At 43.0% G+C, this 19,944-nt stretch overlaps 2 protein-coding genes and 1 long non-coding RNA gene across 3 annotated transcripts in view; 1 reads left to right on the top strand and 2 right to left on the bottom strand.

The window, feature by feature from the left end:
• LOC109429325 (RNA helicase aquarius) overlaps nucleotides 1-19,944 on the top strand; it is a 323,063-nt gene that overhangs the window by 248,509 nt on the left and 54,610 nt on the right. The gene's annotated exons all lie outside the window — the stretch shown is intronic.
• LOC109401017 (probable G-protein coupled receptor Mth-like 1) overlaps nucleotides 1-19,944 on the bottom strand; it is a 147,574-nt gene that overhangs the window by 123,233 nt on the left and 4,397 nt on the right. The gene's annotated exons all lie outside the window — the stretch shown is intronic.
• LOC134287407 (uncharacterized) lies at nucleotides 4,900-6,408 on the bottom strand. Its single transcript, XR_009997289.1, has 2 exons — nucleotides 5,627-6,408; nucleotides 4,900-5,353 (listed from the first exon to the last, which is right to left on the bottom strand). It is a non-coding gene; the product is annotated as an uncharacterized LOC134287407 (long non-coding RNA).

Genomic DNA, 19,944 nt, shown 5'->3' with positions numbered 1-19,944 from the left:
CCTTCGAATCCCTGAGAGGGATTCCTTCGAATCCCTGAGAGGGATTCCTTCGAATCCCTGAGAGGGATTCCTTCGAATCCCTGAGAGGGATTCCTTCGAATCCCTGAGAGGGATTCCTTCGAATCCCTGAGAGGGATTCCTTCGAATCCCTGAGAAGGATTCCTTCGAATCCCTGAGAAGGATTCCTTCGAATCCCTGAGAGGGATTCCTTCGAATCCCTAAGAGGGATTCCTTCGAGTCCCTGAGAGGGATTCCTTCGAATCCCTGAGAGGGATTCCTTCGAATCCCTGAGAGGGATTCCTTCGAATCCCTGAGAGGGATTCCTTCGAATCCCTGAGAGGGATTCCTTCGAATCCCTGAGAGGGATTCCTTCGAATCCCTGAGAGGGATTCGCTCGAATCCCTGAGAGGGATTCGCTCGAATCCCTGAGAGGGATTCCTTCGAAACGCTGAGTGGTATTCCTTTAAATCTCGGAGGGGGATTCCTTCCAATCTCTAAAGGTCAAGAGGGATAACCTTGATTTCCTGAGATAGATTCCTTCTAATCACTGAGAGAGATGCCCTCGAATCCCTGGGAGAGATATTCTTGAACCCCTGGAATATCTCTCCATTGAAAAACATTTCGTCTACTCGTTTCAAGAGATTCCGTGGAATTGCGATGGCATAACCATAGCAAAGCCCTGAACATTATTCTGTAAGGTTAGCAAAACCTCTCAGCTCATTTCGGAAAAAATGGCAAACAATAAAGTTCCATTTTCTCCAAAATGATGAAATCGCCTAATCCAATAATAATCGTCCGCTAATCCTCGCCGCTTTGCCAAAAGATCAGTCTCCGTATCCGTTTGAAAATCAAATTTCAACCAGAAGCCATCATTTATGAACTCATTCCGTCACACCGAACCAAGACCGACTCTCCGCATGCCATTGACCGTTGCCATGCACCACCACCGTCCTCGCTTTTAGCAGCAAATCTTTATTGATTCACGCTCGGCTTACGTCCTACGCTTCGTCCCGAACGAGAACTCTGCCGATCCTGCTCGCTGTTGATGACTGTGTCGCGTGAGAAGAGGACATGAAGCTGTTTCGCTACCATCATCCGCCCGCAGACTCCCGTAGTCATAGTGAGTGCACCACGCCACACCATGGCCAAGACGGATTATGGATGGCACCCGATTTGTTTTCGTTCCACTGCCCCACCTCCCCTCTTCACATTGTTGGCCACTACGTACCAGTACAGCATAGTAATTGGATTACCGAAGCAAAAGAGTTCATGGATTCTGCGGCGCGGCGGCAGCTGAGCGAGCACCGAGTTGAGCAGAACGTAGAAAATATGGAAACAAGATGCGAACTGTCAGCTCTTGGATTCATCATCTTGCGTCGCCGTCGAAGGAGAAGCCCCCACAGATGAACGTAATCTCGCATTTCGCTTTTTTTGTTTTTGCTGTTGAGTCCTCAGAATATTACGGAGGCATTACACGTGGTCACGTTCGAGAGCTATATACCACGACACGAGACGACTCCGACGCCTCATGAATGTCAAAGCGGAATCAATGTGCGAAATACGGAGGACTGGTCGTTGTTGTTGAGTGCGGCGCACATATGGTCTCGCAAAATTTGACAACATAAAAAGTCAAAAGATTAAGAAATTTATGTGCATTTTATTCTATAGCAGACTCCGGTTGCTCCGCATCTGATGTTGCCGCCGCCAGCTAGCTGCTACAATTGATACATACATGGATGGAATGCTTATGATGAGAACGAACGACCGACCCAAACTCCGGAATGATTCCCTCGTCTTTATGGGAGGCATTCTGTCCGTGTAGTTATTCATCGGGCAGTCGTCAAATCGGAAACCGAAAGATTGATGTCGTCATGTTCGTTTTGGAATCCCTTGGGATAATGTTTTCGAGGGCAAAAACATCATAAATTTTCAAACTGAGTTCCTTCTGTAGGGTGACGGTTGACGGAGAGTGGTGACCTTTTCACTGGGTCGCTTGAATTATGTTTTTTTACTGAATGGGTTAGGTTGTCATTTCCAACTTTATATCTGTTAAATCGGAGCTTAATATGACTGAAATCATTCATCAAAATGAGGACCACTTGACGTGGATCACCTAACTACTTTAAATCCCTCAAGTTTACATTTTTTACTGCGTTATGTAACAGTAGACTGAACGTATTCCAATAGTATTGATTCTCGGGAAATCAAAGGAATCCGTCACAGGGAATCCCTCACTGGGGTTCGAGGGAATCCCTCTCGGGGATTCGAGAGAATCCCTCTCGGGGATTCGGGAGAATCCCTCTCGGGGATTCGGGAGAATCCCTCTCGGGGATTCGGGAGAATCCCTCTCGGGGATTCGGGAGAATCCCTCTCGGGGATTCGGGAGAATCCCTCTCGGGGATTCGGGAGAATCCCTCTCGGGGATTCGGGAGAATCCCTCTCGGGGATTCGGGAGAATCCCTCTCGGGGATTCGGGAGAATCCCTCTCGGGGATTCGGGAGAATCCCTCTCGGGGATTCGGGAGAATCCCTCTCGGGGATTCGGGAGAATCCCTCTCGGGGATTCGGGAGAATCCCTCTCGGGGATTCGGGAGAATCCCTCTCGGGGATTCGGGAGAATCCCTCTCGGGGATTCGGGAGAATCCCTCTCGGGGATTCGGGAGAATCCCTCTCGGGGATTCGGGAGAATCCCTCTCGGGGATTCGGGAGAATCCCTCTCGGGGATTCGGGAGAATCCCTCTCGGGGATTCGGGAGAATCCCTCTCGGGGATTCGGGAGAATCCCTCTCGGGGATTCGGGAGAATCCCTCTCGGGGATTCGGGAGAATCCCTCTCGGGGATTCGGGAGAATCCCTCTCGGGGATTCGGGAGAATCCCTCTCGGGGATTCGGGAGAATCCCTCTCGGGGATTCGGGAGAATCCCTCTCGGGGATTCGGGAGAATCCCTCTCGGGGATTCGGGAGAATCCCTCTCGGGGATTCGGGAGAATCCCTCTCGGGGATTCGGGAGAATCCCTCTCGGGGATTCGGGAGAATCCCTCTCGGGGATTCGGGAGAATCCCTCTCGGGGATTCGAGACAATCCCTCTCGGGGATTCGAGACAATCCCTCTCGGGGATTCGAGAGAATCCCTCTCGGGGATTCGAGAGAATCCCTCTCGGGGATTCGAGAGAATCCCTCTCGAGAATTCGAGAGAATCCCTCTCGGGGATTCGAGTAAATCCCTCTCGGAGATTCGAGTAAATCCCTCTCGGAGATTCGAGAGAATCCCTCTAGGGGATTCGAGAGAATCCCTCTCAGGTATTCGAGGAAATCTCTCTCGGGGATTCGAGAGAATTCGAGAGGATTCGAGAGAATCCCTCTCGGGGATTCGAGAGAATCCCTCTCGGGGATTCGAGAGAATCCCTCTCGGGGATTCGAGAGAATCCCTCTCGGGGATTCGAGAGAATCCCTCTCGGGGATTCGAGTGAATCCCTCTCGGGGATTCGAGATAGTCCCTCTCGTGGATTCGAGTGAATCCCTCTCGGGGATTCGAGATAATCCCTCTCGTGGATTCGAGAGAATCCCTCTCGGGGATTCAAGAGAATCCCTCTCGGGGATTCGAGGGAATCCCTCTCAGGGATTCGAGGGAATTCCTCTCAGGGATTGGAGGGAATCCCTCTAAGGGATTCGAGGGAATCCCTCTCAGGGATTCGAGGGAATCCCTCTCAGGGATTGGAGGGAATCCCTCTCAGGGATTGGAGGGAATCCCTCTCAGGGATTCGAGGGAATGCCTCTCAGGGATTGGAGGGAATCCCTCTCAAAGATTCGAGGGAATCCCTCTCAGGGATTCGAGGGAATCCCTCTCAGGGATTCGAGGGAATCCCTCTCAGGGATTCGAGGGAATCCCTCTCAGGGATTCGAGGGAATCCCTCTCAGGGATTCGAGAACTAATCTTTAGCCCCTCTTTCCCATGTGGCCACGCCACTACACGGAGAACACATTTCCAGCTACTCCTTGCCTATTCTTCTTATTCTGAAGGGTTAGTAGACATTTTCAAATGCATCAAATTTAGTGAACCGTTTAGTTTAGGAAGTTTTTGAAAACTTAACAAATAATGAAAGTTATTTCGACAAAGAATCATAAAGCATGTCATCATTACGTTCCACTGAATCCAATCACCCGAATACTGGGTCACCCACATCCGACTCTCTCTCTACGACACACAGCAGAAGTAGTGTTATTGATTGTTCAATTTTCCGGATACGTAAATCTCGATGGTCACATTGAACTGTTGTCGATATTGTCCCATCGCATCAGGGAAAGCTTTACGATGCCACCCTTCGCCAAGCACTCGACAGGGGGCAGAGCACTATCCCCTTCCACATTTCGGAGTTGAGTGGGATTGTTTTCCTCCTTGTGTTGACAAGCATGAAAAGAGCATAAAAGGCAAGAGCGGAAATGGAATCCTTACGAACGGAGAAAGAAAAACACACGCAATTTTATATGTCTTACGCGTGCATTATTGTGTTCTGGTTTCCATTTCCGTTTACCTTTAGAAGCTACCAACAACGGGAGGAGATGAATTCTCGGATACTTTTTCAAAACGACGTATAATACACGCAAATCCTATGTTGATACGTCGTTTTGAATAAGTATCCGAGAATTGTCCATTTCTGCTGACGAAGATGCATAAATCCGTTTCATATGTTCAGGATGACGGGAAATGCGAGGAGGTCAGGTCGTAAACATTGCGGAAAGCTACTCGTTCCAAAGACGTTTGCGAAAGCTCTTGCCAAGTCGGATTTTGCACTGAAAGAAATCATTTACTTGATTTCTTTTATCACACCTTGATTGGTATTTCGCGCTTCGTACTCAGTCAGTGCTCCCGGGGCATCATCCGGTCAATAATCATAAATACTGGGTTTTTTTCGGTTTTATCTTTTTTATTAATCCTATTCTATTTGCGTCTCACGTTGACGGTCAGTATTGCACATGCTACCTCTTGAATTTACGTTCACTACAATAAATCCGTCTTGATCGTTCTCTTGAATCTTTTTTCGTTCGGGAATGCCGCATTATCGTATACCCGATAAAATTAACATAACAGGAATATAACACAACTATACCAATTACAGTTTAAATTTTGACAGCACCTTTTTTTAGTTTTTTTTACAGGCTTGGTATAAACTGATACAAATTGATACTATAATGTGTTACAATTCGAGTAACAAAGGTTCTTTTACTTTTTTTTTTGAAAAATTGGCTTCTTCAGTCTTGGGATATTCAAACCGGTGAGTTTTCCTTTATCCGACGTTTCGGCTCATTTATAAGGCCATTCTCAAGGGGATGTAACGAGGAACGGTTGACAGCTATGCCCTAGAAATATAAATATCATAAAAAGAGGAAATGTCGGACAAACCAAAATTCACCGTTTTGAATAACCCAAGACGGCAAAATCCAGAACCAACAGATTTTTTAACATAATTGTTTATTTTTAGAGAATTTTGAAATTAATTTGTTTTTTGGTCTGTTGTCAAATAGTTTTACTATTATGAAAATTATTTAACACAATTCTTGATGATTTTTTTTTCAAACTATCATTGGTGAATTTAATGATTAGTTTTCAACATTGTAACAAAATAACATAACCTGTTCAAATGTTGTCATTCTCATTTGATCGGGTTGTCACAACTCCCATCCATCAGCCAGGGACTATCGTCTTTCGTCAGCAGCCAAAACACTCCTTGTTCGTTTGTTTTTTGTTTTGTATCAAATTCGATATTTTTGTTGATTTCTTCTGTATTCTGAGTGCTCGTACCGCTCGCTCGTTCAACACTTGAGACCTCAAGACAATAAATAACGCACCACCAGAGCCACACTGCGACTGGATTGCTGCCATCGCGTCGTAATAGTCGTACAACTGGCTGACTGCTGTGTGTACCCACTTGACTTTAAAAAGTTGCTCCTTCAAGTCTTGTTTTGATCACCGATGGTGTATCGTGTTCGATTTGATGGGAAGTATTACTTTACTCAGAGACGGAAAGAAACATTATTTTATGCAGAATTTACAAAACTGGTCAGTTGAAGTTTGGCTTTTCGATAAAGGCGATCAGAACTCCAAGAGCTATCCGATGATGACCTACTTGATCCTAGGTTTATCCATCAGGTGATTCTAGTTAGTCTTAGAAATTCTCAACGTCTGTATCACAAGAATGTGACCCCATAAATTCGAGAAAATCCCTCTCCGGGATTCGAGAGAATCCCTCTTAGGGATTCGAAGGAATCCCTCTCAGGGATTCAAAGGAATCCCTCTCAGGGATTCGAAGGAATCCCTCTCCGGGATTCGAAGGAATCCCTCTCCGGGATTCGAAGGAATTCAAAGGAATCCCTCTCAGGGATTCGAAGGAATCCCTCTCCGGGATTCGAAGGAATCCCTCTCCGGGATTCGAAGGAATCCCTCTCCGGGATTCGAAGGAATCCCTCTCCGGGATTCGAAGGAATCCCTCTCCGGGATTCGAAGGAATCCCTCTCCGGGATTCGAAGGAATCCCTCTCCGGGATTCGAAGGAATCCCTCTCCGGGATTCGAAGGAATCCCTCTCCGGGATTCGAAGGAATCCCTCTCCGGGATTCGAAGGAATCCCTCTCCGGGATTCGAAGGAATCCCTCTCCGGGATTCGAAGGAATCCCTCTCCGGGATTCGAAGGAATCCCTCTCCGGGATTCGAAGGAATCCCTCTCCGGGATTCGAAGGAATCCCTCTCCGGGATTCGAAGGAATCCCTCTCCGGGATTCGAAGGAATCCCTCTCCGGGATTCGAAGGAATCCCTCTCCGGGATTCGAAGGAATCCCTCTCCGGGATTCGAAGGAATCCCTCTCCGGGATTCGAAGGAATCCCTCTCCGGGATTCGAAGGAATCCCTCTCCGAGATTCGAAGGAATCCCTCTCCGGGATTCGAAGGAATCCCTCTCCGGGATTCGAAGGAATCCCTCTCCGGGATTCGAAGGAATCCCTCTCCGGGATTCGAAGGAATCCCTCTCCGGGATTCGAAGGAATCCCTCTCCGGGATTCGAAGGAATCCCTCTCCGGGATTCGAAGGAATCCCTCTCCGGGATTCGAAGGAATCCCTCTCCGGGATTCGAAGGAATCCCTCTCCGGGATTCGAAGGAATCCCTCTCCGGGATTCGAAGGAATCCCTCTCCGGGATTCGAAGGAATCCCTCTCCGGGATTCGAAGGAATCCCTCTCCGGGATTCGAAGGAATCCCTCTCCGGGATTCGAAGGAATCCCTCTCCGGGATTCGAAGGAATCCCTCTCCGGGATTCGAAGGAATCCCTCTCCGGGATTCGAAGGAATCCCTCTCCGGGATTCGAAGGAATCCCTCTCCGGGATTCGAAGGAATCCCTCTCCGGGATTCGAAGGAATCCCTCTCCGGGATTCGAAGGAATCCCTCTCCGGGATTCGAAGGAATCCCTCTCCGGGATTCGAAGGAATCCCTCTCCGGGATTCGAAGGAATCCCTCTCCGGGATTCGAAGGAATCCCTCTCCGGGATTCGAAGGAATCCCTCTCCGGGATTCGAAGGAATCCCTCTCCGGGATTCGAAGGAATCCCTCTCCGGGATTCGAAGGAATCCCTCTCCGGGATTCGAAGGAATCCCTCTCCGGGATTCGAAGGAATCCCTCTCCGGGATTCGAAGGAATCCCTCTCCGGGATTCGAAGGAATCCCTCTCCGGGATTCGAAGGAATCCCTCTCCGGGATTCGAAGGAATCCCTCTCCGGGATTCGAAGGAATCCCTCTCCGGGATTCGAAGGAATCCCTCTCCGGGATTCGAAGGAATCCCTCTCCGGGATTCGAAGGAATCCCTCTCCGGGATTCGAAGGAATCCCTCTCCGGGATTCGAAGGAATCCCTCTCCGGGATTCGAAGGAATCCCTCTCCGGGATTCGAAGGAATCCCTCTCCGGGATTCGAAGGAATCCCTCTCCGGGATTCGAAGGAATCCCTCTCCGGGATTCGAAGGAATCCCTCTCCGGGATTCGAAGGAATCCCTCTCCGGGATTCGAAGGAATCCCTCTCCGGGATTCGAAGGAATCCCTCTCCGGGATTCGAAGGAATCCCTCTCCGGGATTCGAAGGAATCCCTCTCCGGGATTCGAAGGAATCCCTCTCCGGGATTCGAAGGAATCCCTCTCCGGGATTCGAAGGAATCCCTCTCCGGGATTCGAAGGAATCCCTCTCCGGGATTCGAAGGAATCCCTCTCCGAGATTCGAAGGAATCCCTCTCCGGGATTCGAAGGAATCCCTCTCCGAGATTCGAAGGAATCCCTCTCCGGGATTCGAAGGAATCCCTCCCCAGGATTCGAAGGAATCCCTCCCCAGGATTCGAAGGAATCCCTCCCCAGGATTCGAAGGAATCCCTCTCCGGGATTCAAAGGAGTCCCTCTCAGGGATTCGAAGGATTCAAGGAAATCCCGTTCAGGAAATCAAGGGAATACCCTTTTGGAAAAAAAACACTAGACAAATGTAATTCTCCAAGAAACCAAAACACAACTTTGGAAAAATTGTTAAGGCAATATAATGTTTTCTTGAATGTAGACATCACCCACCAAAACTGATGGTTTTGCACCATCATCTTATTCCTGGAGTTCGCATCGTGTCATTTCTCGTTGCCATTTCAATCGCACAGTTCATGATAGGTTATTCTGCTCTCAGAGATTCGAGGAAATACCCTTTTGGAATAAAACACTAGATAAAAGTAATTCTCCAAGAGACCCAAACACAACTTTGGAAAAGTTGTTCAGGCAATATAATATTTTCTTGAATGTAGACATTACCCACCAAGACTGGTGGTCTTGCACCATCATCTTTCCTGGAGCGCACATCGTGTCATTTCTCGTTGCCATTTCAATCGCACAGTTTATGATAGGTTATTCTGCCCCCCCTGATAAGTGCGTGAAAGCGAAACCCATTATTGCGCCGTACCCATTCATCGGAATGCTTCCGAATGATGATGTGTATTTTGTGCCAACCAGCAATATGGAATGTGTCAGCAGCAGTATTTACGCAAAATTGCAATACATTTTTCCACTAGCCACCCACCAGCCTCTCCCTGTTGACGTCGTCGTCGTCGTGTCACACAGCCGAGGCATAGGCTCATAGTTCGAATGAGTTCCATCATTCGTCGGACACCCACAAACAATTGCTATCGATAGGTCATTTTATGTTCAGATCGTTGCACTGATATGGTTGATAAAATCGGATATTGAGCTATAATTGATTATTGTCGGTGCAATGGTTTTCAATTTGTGCTAAATCAATCGGAGCACTATCCCGAAACTGGTAGCTAATTATGATTGACCTATTTTCGGGTATGACATGTGTTTTGTGCTACGCTTTCGAGATTTCAATGGTCGAATAATTTCAATTGATGAAATGTTTCAAAATGAAACATTCTTTAATTTGATGATTGAATTCCTGATTATTATCATGACTTTTTTAAAAATAACTTGTGTTGCTGTTATTCTATAAGTTGATCATAACTAATTAAGTTATTTTACATCTACTAGTAGAGTATTTTTGCTATTCTCTTCTGTCCGCCAACTAGGTTGGGAAAACTCTGTCACCCTATTGGCTTTGTTTGTTTTAGCTAGAAATCATAAAGTTATTAGCAAGGGTGGCATTCCAATTTGATCCCATTTTCTGGAACTCTTCATTCAAATCCGGTAATTATTCTGAAAGCATCCATCCCTCTTTCGAAGGACTATTTACATCGGCTTGTCATCGAGCACTCCAAATAATTGCCCCTACGTCGCAATTTTTCCCGATGTTTACATACCGCGTATCCCAATAAATATTTCACTCACGTAGGTCGTCCACCAGTCCTGTTTACTTCGCACTTCGCATATGAATGAATTACCATTGGGTTGGTCACCGGAAAAAAAAGAATCAAATGCCTCGGACAGCACAATTCGAAACAACCACGTCAAATCTACGCTGCATTGTTTCTGTTTACTCAACATAACTTCGTTTGTTTCTGTAGAATCACGTGTTTTCTACTAGTCGGTCGCGTTACAATCTTCTTTGTAGCATGTTCCCGCGGCTATACTATAACGACTATAGGTAGGTTGGTCGAACTTCGAATAAACAAAATTCGAATTGCGATCCCATGTCTCACGGAGAGCGGACGGAGGCCATCGCACATGGTAGGATCTTCGTCGAGGTTCGAGCGCCAAAACAATGCCTCATAAATCGCTTACGTATGTACGACGTACGTCCTTGTTGGCGGTGTTCGGCTGTAGCCGCCACCGAGAGTGTGAAAGAAGCGAGCGAAAGGCACGTCTGGCTCATATTCTGGAATTCTTCAGGATGGTTTCATTCATCCGTCCATCGTCGGCGCCGTTGTTGAGACTACACCTACCCGAGAAGCAGTCTGCTTTTTTGGTGTCAAGATCATAAAGTGACGGTAGACGGAGAGTTTTTCCTAGAGTTGCGGTTCTCAATCTTGCAATGTTGGCATTTCGCTTAGGAATAATTGAAATTGACAAGAGGGTAGAAAATTTCTTCGTCGTATGCGCTAATTCCCATCACATCAGACAGAAAATAGCCGATCATCATAGACTATCGATAATCAGCCTCTATAGCACTGGAAATGGAATAATTACGCAAAATATCACGTTTCAATTTCATTACACCTACGAGCTGACAAATTTTCTCGCTTTGCGTACGACGAAGGCAACCGCACCGAAGCAGCAGCTAGCCGAATTGTTCTTAATCGCCATTCCATTTTCACTTCGGCAGATTTACTTGTTAAACTAACCTTCAATTCACACCTCACAAAAGCTCTATGCCACTTCAAAGTTGGATTGCTATAGAATGCAATAAAAGCTGTTCAGTTAATCAAAGCAATAGTTTTTCCTATTGGTAAAAATATGTTTAAGGTTTCTTTAGAAATATTTCCCAGGATTCTTTCCATATTTTTCCACGCCTTTTTTCTTGGTATTTCTTTTTGATCTCCTCCAGATGATTCTTTCGAATTCCTATCGGCTCTTTTTCAAGATTCGAATAATACTTTCTGGGACTATTTCTTGAGAATCTTTCAAGTTTACCGAATTCCGATCGATTTTCACAGGGATACTACAGCACTCCTTACCCAAAATTTCTTCCAGAGGTTTTTCTGGCTTTGCTTCCAAAGTTTCTCGTGGGATTCTTCCCGGAGTTCCTCCTGCGTTTGCGTCCAAAGAAGTTTTCGTAGACTCCTTCTAGGATTTATTCCGAGAATTTCACAAGAATTTCTCTCAGAATATATCGCAGGTGTTGTCACAGAATGACTCCTATAGTTTCTCTCGAGATTCCTGTTGAAGATTTTCCGCAATTGCTCCTGGTATTTCTCATAGGACTTCCAGAAGGGATCTTCTTGGGATTTCTTCCAGAGTTGCTACAGGAGCCTCCTGGGATTTCTCTCAGAAGATTCCATCCGGTGGTGTTTGTCCTGGGATGTCTCTCGGAGTTTTTTTTTTTCGGAAATTATCCTGAAATTTCGCCGAAGATTTTCTTTCCGGAGTGCCATTTAGGATTTCTGCAGGAGCTGATATTTCTCATTGAGTTCTTCCCGTGATGTCTTTCAGGGTCTTTTCGTCGTAGTTATTTCCTGCATTTCTTGCAGTGATAAGCTCCCGTCGAAATCCCTACCGGAAATCGTCCCAAATGCTATTTATGAAAACCATTGAAGGGCTCCAATTTTTGCAGGGATTTTCCCGGAGTTTCTCTCGGAATTCTTCCTGGAATAACAAACATTTTTTTTGTTTAAAATTCCAGCAGATATTATGGAAGGAATCCAGGTGAAATCTTGTGCGAGACTTCGCAAAGACCTATTGCAGGGCTGTTACAGGTTGCGCGGATTTTGCGTTTTTCGCGGTTTTTGCGTTTCGTGTGGATTTCGCGCGTTTTTGCTAATTTCGGCGCGGATTTTGCGGAAATGGTTTTCGAATGCACTTACATTAAACATTTAGACAAGATGCTCAACGAAACCAGAAAAAAATAACGTTCGCAAATTAGTGTTATTGAATTTTGTGCTTAATGAAAATCAATGTTAATAGTCCCTAGCATGGAGTGCTAAAGTTGTACTGCACTGTACGCATTTGTTAAACTGAGAAGATCTCCTGAATTTCTTAGTCAAATTTCTGAAGTTATTTCTGTCTTAACTCTGACATCAATTTGGATAACATTTTGGATAGAGTGGCAAGAATTCTGGAATAATTGCTTCTTGGTGATTCTGAAATCTTTTTTATGGATTTACACTCCCGTTCAAAAGTTTGGGGTCACCCCCTCAAAAACATGTCATTTTTTTAGGCCCATATCTCCGCCAATTTGCGTCCGATTTCAAAACCCTAGGTTTCATTCAAAAGATAATAAGTCAAAGAAATTTTGAGCATGATTTAAAAGAAACTTTTTCAAAAAATTTTGTATGTAAACTTAACCCAAAGTTGCCAAATTTTCTGAAAAATGAATAAAAACTTACGGCAGTGTCGCTGGAAGTTGGGTGGACCAAATTTTAAGATGAGAGCGGTAATATGACCCATTTTCTATTAGCTTTCAACTGCTTTTTACAGAACTTAGCTAAAAAATCTAGAAAAAAAGTTATTAAGTAAATTAATCCTTGATGTCATCGACCAAAAGTTTGGGGTCACCCCTCAATATGATGTATCGGCCAAAAGTTTGGGGTCACTATCGTAAAACATGGAAAAGTGATTTGTTGATATCTTTGTCATCTTTCATTCAATTTTAATTCTTCTTGACTTATTTAAAACAAAATGAATGATACTTACTGCATAGACATTGAACCACACATATTTGTTGAAATTTACATACTAAAACTTAACGTAAAGTTGCCTCATTTTTTGAAGTGTGGTAAAATGTGCTAACTTTACATAACATTTTTATATACGAAAATCGTTAAATACGTTAAGTTGAAGACATCAAACGTAAATTTAGTTAATTATCTTTGAAATGGGCCAAAAATAATTAAAATAGAACTACAGATGACGAAGATATCACCAAATCACTTTTCCATGTTTTACGAAAGTGACCCCAAACTTTTGGCCGATACATCATATTGAGGGGTGACCCCAAACTTTTGGTCGATGACATCAGGGATTAATTTACTTAATAACTTTTTTTCTAGATTTTTTAGCTAAGTTCTGTAAAAAGCAGTTGAAAGCTAATAGAAAATGGGTCATATTACCGCTCTCATCTTAAAATTTGGTCGACCCAACTTCCAGCGACACTGCCGTAAGTTTTTATTCATTTTTTAGAAAATTTGGCAACTTTGGGTTAAGTTTACAAACAAAATTTTTTGAAAAAGTTTCTTTTAAATCATGTTCAAAGTTTCTTTGACTTATTATCTTTTGAATGAAACCTAGGGTTTTGAAATCGGACGCAAATTGGCGGAGATATGGGCCTAAAAAAATGACATGTTTTTGAGGGGGTGACCCCAAACTTTTGAACGGGAGTGTATTTGCAGAGAGACGTCTACCGGAAGTTTTGGAGAAACATTTGGTAGAATTTTGTAGTCCAATTTAACAGAATCTCGTAAATTGGAAGACTATGTGTGTCGTAAGATATCAAAATAAGAAAGATACAGGAATAGTCAGACTTAAGCGACGAAATTGAACTCGCCCTAATATTGTACTAACCTAACATTTATGACACATTATCGCCTTCTTTCCCCGATTCAGGCGAAACTAGAGCTGATTTTGTTATGAAAACATTGCCGTTTTTCTTCATTATCCAGTTCCAACCTGGGTTGGAACTGGATCAGATCACAGTTTCTACCCCAACCCGACTTCGGTTTCGCTTGTACTAAAGCTTGTTTGACGTTGTTTGTTTACACATTTTCCGCCAATCCAGTTCCAACCCAGATTAAAAAAGAAAAACGGCAATAAACAGCTGGTAGCTGAGAACAATAAGGATGAACGTAAACATCTGTGAACCAGCTGGTTTTGTTGTGTAAACATGATCAGCTGGTGGACAGTGTTGGTAAAATCACACTCAAGTCTCACTCATGAACCACTCTTGCGTGAGCAAACTCGCGCGCGATTCTAAATCATTTTCTCACGCGCGGGATTTTCATGCAAAGTCTCGTTCTCGCGAGTCAAGCGCCAAAAACTCGTTCGCTTGTAAAACGAAACCAAATCAATTTAAACGACATTTCATGTTATTACATGCAAGATATGGTCTCATTCTGTCATACAACCGTCAACACTTCGTTGTAAATTATAAGCAAACCGAGAAATAAAGCAATGAGTAAAATCATGAGTCAAATCATGCTTGATTTTAACGGTGGTGAGTTTGGCGAGTCAAGAATCACGCGTGAAAAAACTCAACCATGAGTTTTGAGAATTTGAGTTTTTACCATCACTGCTGGTGGACCGAGAACAAAAGACCTTAATGGTAAACATTGAGACGGCCGGCGAAAACTGTCACATTATCGGGCGAGTTGCAAAAATCCTGCGACTGAGAGTGACAGCGAAATCGAAAGCGAAATATGAGTACGACGAAATTTATTGCATCAAAGTCTAAGTCAGGGGTTCTCAACCTTTTTGAGGTGGCGACCCCCTTTAAGAATTATCAAAACATCTGCGGCCCAATGATTTTTTTTAGAAAAAATATGAATTAAATTAACGAAACCGAGTTTTTTTTTGGGTACCGTGACGTAGCCAGATATTTACTGTGGGAGGGTTTTCCGACGATCAATAATACGTTTTTTTATTCGACACTTACATTTCGTAAACAATGATGTCATGTACATTTAATTTGAGCCGTAGCTGAAAAATAGCGGTGCAGCCGAAATTTTTTTCTTCTGAAGGCGTTTTATACTGAAAATTTCTTCCTCAAATTGTGGCTTTTTGGGGTGACGGTATACAACATTAAAAATTGGTATAATTTGCACAAAATAGAATAACAATTTAGTATTTTTTTGGTTACATCGCGGCACCCCTGGACTGGCTTCACGGCCCCCCAGGGGGCCGCGGACCACCGGTTGGGAACCCGTGGTCTAAGTCGAAAAAAAATCGCAATAAGACGTAAATAAAACAAAATAAATAAATAAAATTCCTGGAATCAGTTATTACTACTTGCGAAACGATTTGTTTTGCTAAAACTATGTTTTCCGATTGGAGCACCCGTTGAGAGGGGCACAGTTGTTAAAGGGTTTCTTGATATAATTTTTGGAGGATTTTTTTTTTGCAGAACACTTGAAGAAATTGTTGAAGATTTCGAAATCCTTAGACTAAGGACATTCTTGCTGAAATATCCATCCAATCTTAATTTCCACGGGTGTGGTGAGATCAAAAACTCTTACGATAAATGATATACTGAATTTATACTTTTCTAATTATCTCTTGCTTATTGTTCAGAACATTTGCCAGACATTTTTTTTTATGAAATGCTTCCTTTTTCATAAATATCGTCCCAAGGGATAAAATTTAATGTAGGTTTAATATATCAAAAAAAAAAATCACTAGTATTATACATATGATTCTTTACAAAAAAAAGTTTCTGCAGAAAATAATCCATGAATTTCTCAAAAGTTTCTGAAAATTTTCTTGCAATTCTCTCATATGATCTTTTGGGATTTCAGATGTTGAACATGACAGAAGTTTCCTAAAAACTGACGCTTTTTTCTCGTAAAATAGTGGACACCCTGATTGATAAGCAATCAAAGAACTATTGATCCAAAACTTTTTATTGCAATTAAATAACTAGTTTGTTTAAACTCTTGTTTGATGTAGAAGTGGTCATGGTCATACAAAGTCATGGATTAGTAATAGTTAAACATCAATTTTCTCTTAAAAATTCTGGCTTTTTATGAGTGTGAGTCATCAAAGCCATATGTTTTGTACTGGCGCGGATTTGATGACCTCGGCGCGGATTTCAAATAGCTTGGCGCGGATTTTGCGGTTTTCAAATAGACACTTTTGTAACAGCCCTGCTATTGGAGAAATCTCAAGAGGAACTTTGGAAGAAATTTTGAAAATAACTGGCACATCTTGAAGAAAGTTCTGGGAGTAGTCCCGAAAGGAAATATTGAGAAGTTGTAGGAGGAACTCTGATAACCTCTAAGAGAAGGAACTATGGACGAATTCCCGTGAAAAAATTCAAGAAAAATCCCAAGAGAAACTGTTGGAAAGCTATCCCGGAAAACCACTGAAAACTTTGGATAAGTTGTGGAAGAATCTTCGGGCAGAATCCAGGAAGCAACAGCAAAGATGAAAATTTAGTGATCATGATCAGATATCGAATATGTCGCGGTTGAACGGCATCGCGCGATCATAGCAACAACGATAACATTTTGTCGTCAAGCATCCTACCAAACTACGGTCCGAGAAGAATGATTCGCTCGGCGTATGCGGGCGCGATGCGATCGTTATCATATAGTGGAAATGATAAATTCGTGATTTCATTCACTTTTTGAGTATTCTTACTGCTTTAACTTCCAGATATGCTTATGAATGCATTATTTCTAATCATGAATACGGTTTACGGGTGTTTTTGTGGCAAAAATTGTGATGAATAAAATTTATCACGACTTGTAACATAATCCGATAACGGGTGATCACGTGATAAAGCGTGCATCAGATGCTTCGATTGTCTCTGTGATACGAGCACGGTGTGAGGCGTCGGCATCATGCTACTGCAAGAACAAGGCAATCTTGGATTATACGTATCCTGTATCGTTTGTCGCTTGAAGTGATTTTCTTCCATCCTTGTGCAACAGAGAACTCCTGCAGAAATTCTAGGAGAAACTCTGGTAGAAATCGCAGGACCAACTCTCAGAAACCCCTAAAAACATTGTTAAAATCTCTGAAGTAACAAAACTCTGGATGGAAATTTGGGAGAACTGGAGAAAGGCAGAAAAAAATCCGACTAACCTCCAAGAAAAAAAACCTTTACGAAGATCTCGTAGGAAGAGTTCTGTGAAGAAACTACGAAAAAAAATAAAAAATAAAGATGGAATTGCGATGAACATCCGAAGGAGATCCTTAAAGAATTCAAGAATGAATTATGGATAGAATTTTTAAAGATATCCTCAAAGGAATTTCGGAAAGAATTCTCGATAGATTTCCAATCCAATTTCTTAGCAAGTCTTAGCCAGAAGAAGGCATTCCCTATTTTTGAAAAAAAAAAATGTTGTAGCATTCATCAAACTATTATGGAAAAACCCGAGCAGGAGAAAATATCTGAAGAATAACAAACTCAGGTATGGAAAACCGAATACTCACAACCTGAATGAGGTACTAAGAAGCCCTGCATAAGAGGTAAAATACCTAAAAGAATAACTGGTGTGTATTCAGTGCAATAATGACATCAGGTATGGCAATACCTAAATAATAATCGACGATTTTTCCATATAAATGGTGTTTTTTTTCCATAATTGAAAAATACCTCTAGCAGTCCTCAACACCAAACCAATAACTCGTTGAGGTATTTTATCAATACCTACAAAATACCAAAGTAAGTTATTTTCGATACAAAAATACCGGCCAATACTTCGTCTTGGTATGATACCTGACTTTGGTATGCTGCAGTTATGTGTCAGTTATTCGTTCCTGCTCGGGACTGCTGACACTCTGAGTCTGCGCAAGTTCATGCGTCTATCGAAGTGTTTGGGTAACGTCTATTAGGCAAAGCCTGACGTTGGCAGCAACTGCATTTATGAAATTATAGTCATCTGCTCCGACGCCCAGTGGCTTCCAGTTTCGTTGATCTGTTTTTTTTTTATTTTTATGTTCCTATGAATAGTAGTAAACTCTGGAGAAAACATGTGATCTGAAGAAATCTTCCTAAGATTAGGAATTCCTGTAGAGTTGTGGCTTCGTGGCCGTCCCAGCTAACACGAAGTCCTATATATGGTATGCGTATATCGCTTTCACTTTTGCATCCTATACAACATCATATACGATCGTGTGTTGACTGGGGTGCGGCTAGTGTCACCAAGCATTTAGTCGCAACGTGCTGAGGAGCGTGGGTTCGATGTCAGGAAAAGTTTTCAGCTGTGCCACTGGGCGTTGCATGCTAGTCCGTTGTCTAGTGTCGTGCTTGCTTCAAAGAGCGAATAGATCACTGGAAGCATTAAAAACGTGTCCGTGTCTTTTTAAACGAAAAAAATGATTTGTTTAGAAACTTGCTTGTGAATCTATCCAGAATTCGTTCCTGTTGAGAACCACTGGATTGGCTCTCATGCTCTCGTCGTTCTACGTGCTCGCCGATAGCATTTCGTTATGCCTTCGGTCGATGCACAATCGCAGAGATTAATTAGAAGCATTTTAACCACCGTGTAGTAATGTGTCGTCTTTGCAATGTATATTTTATTATGTAGGTAAATAAATTTCAATGTGTTATTTCGCTTCACCAGTTTTCAAGTTTCACTAGTATTTCCTTCCAAGATTTGTCAGATTTTCTTTCGAAGTTCCTCTCGAAATTCCTGCAATGTGCTTACTGAGTTTCTCGCAATATTTGACCTAGATTCCTTCAGATATTTCTCTGGGAATTTCGTAGGTTCGTAGGAGGTAAGTCCTGAAGAATCCCTGCAAGATCTCCGGGAGCAACTATGTATTGATTGAATCCTAAAAGGAGAACCGAGAACTACCGGTGGGAATGCAGGAAAGAACTCAGGGAGCAAACTCGGGAATATTTTTAAAAATAAACTCTCGATTCCCCTGCAAGAAATCCTATAGACAACTACGAGGAAACACCTGGGAGAACTTCTGAAAGAAATCGCGGGAAAAACCCCACGAGAAATATTACTAATAGCTCCTGCAGAGATCCCAAAAAGTAACTCCAAAGGTCAAGTAAACTCTTGAGGGAAAGATGAATTCATAAAAAAATCAGAGAGACATCGCTGACGCAACACCGGTAGGAATCTTCTAAGAGAAGTCCCGGGAACAATTCCAAGAGGAATCTCTCAGGAGATTTCAGCATAAATCCTGAGAGAAACCCCACCGAAACTCAAAAACGCATGTAAAATTCAAACGAAACTCCAAAAAAAACTCTAAAGACTCTGATAATCAGGGAGAAATTCTGTAGGATTCCCGAGAAACACTCTAGGAGAAATCAGTTGGAGTCCAGGAACCTTAATCTCAAGGACGAACCCTGGAAAGAATTTAAAAGATTCTTTGATAAATGCCGGTAGGAATCTGGAAGAATCTTCAGGAGGAGTTCAAAGAAATACCAAAAAAAAATGTTAACGAAATTCACGAAAACATATGAAAGAAATGCAAGAAGGCATTCCAAGAGGTACTTTTGAAGAAATGCCAGAAAAAAAGGCCTGACGGAATTGCTGCAGAAATCCTTGTAATGGAATTTCTACAACTTACAGATTTATCCGCGTCTGCAAGGAATTCGTAGCGTTTTATGGGAGTCGCCGGCTGTTGGCAAGCCTAGATCTGTTTGATCTAGATCTAGGAGCCTTCTTCTTGTTCCTCCAGCACACGGCGCTCCAGATTACAGTCACTCCCAACGTAGTTGTACAATAATCTCATTTTTCACGAAACTGTTGGTACGAGATGTCTCCTGGGCCAACCAAGTATCGAACTAGTCATCCTCAGCACAATCATGCTGCATACCTACGCCTTTACAGCTGTGGCTATAGGGGCGCTCTCCAGACATTCCTCCGAAGATTCCCCCAGAAATTGTTCCTTCGGATTTTTTTTTTATTTTCCCCAAGGATTCGTCCAAAAATTCCTCTAAAAAATTCGAAAGTTCTTTCTTCCGGTAAATCATCCAAACACTCCTCTATAAACAGCTCCGAGGATGCATATTAAAATTCCTGCGAGGATTCCTTCAAAATTTTGTAAAGCCTCCAGAAATCCTGCATAGATTTTTTCCGAGCAATCCTCTGAAAATTCATTCCAGAAGCTCTTCTGAAAATTTCACGAGCATTCTTAGATAAATTGCTCCTCCAGAAGCTCATACG

This window comes from Aedes albopictus, chromosome 1 (assembly GCF_035046485.1).
Source record: "Aedes albopictus strain Foshan chromosome 1, AalbF5, whole genome shotgun sequence".
Classification (NCBI taxonomy): Eukaryota; Metazoa; Arthropoda; class Insecta; order Diptera; family Culicidae; genus Aedes; species Aedes albopictus.
The sequence above is the reverse complement of the archived record's forward strand: the minus strand, read 5'-3'. Positions and strand labels throughout refer to the sequence as shown.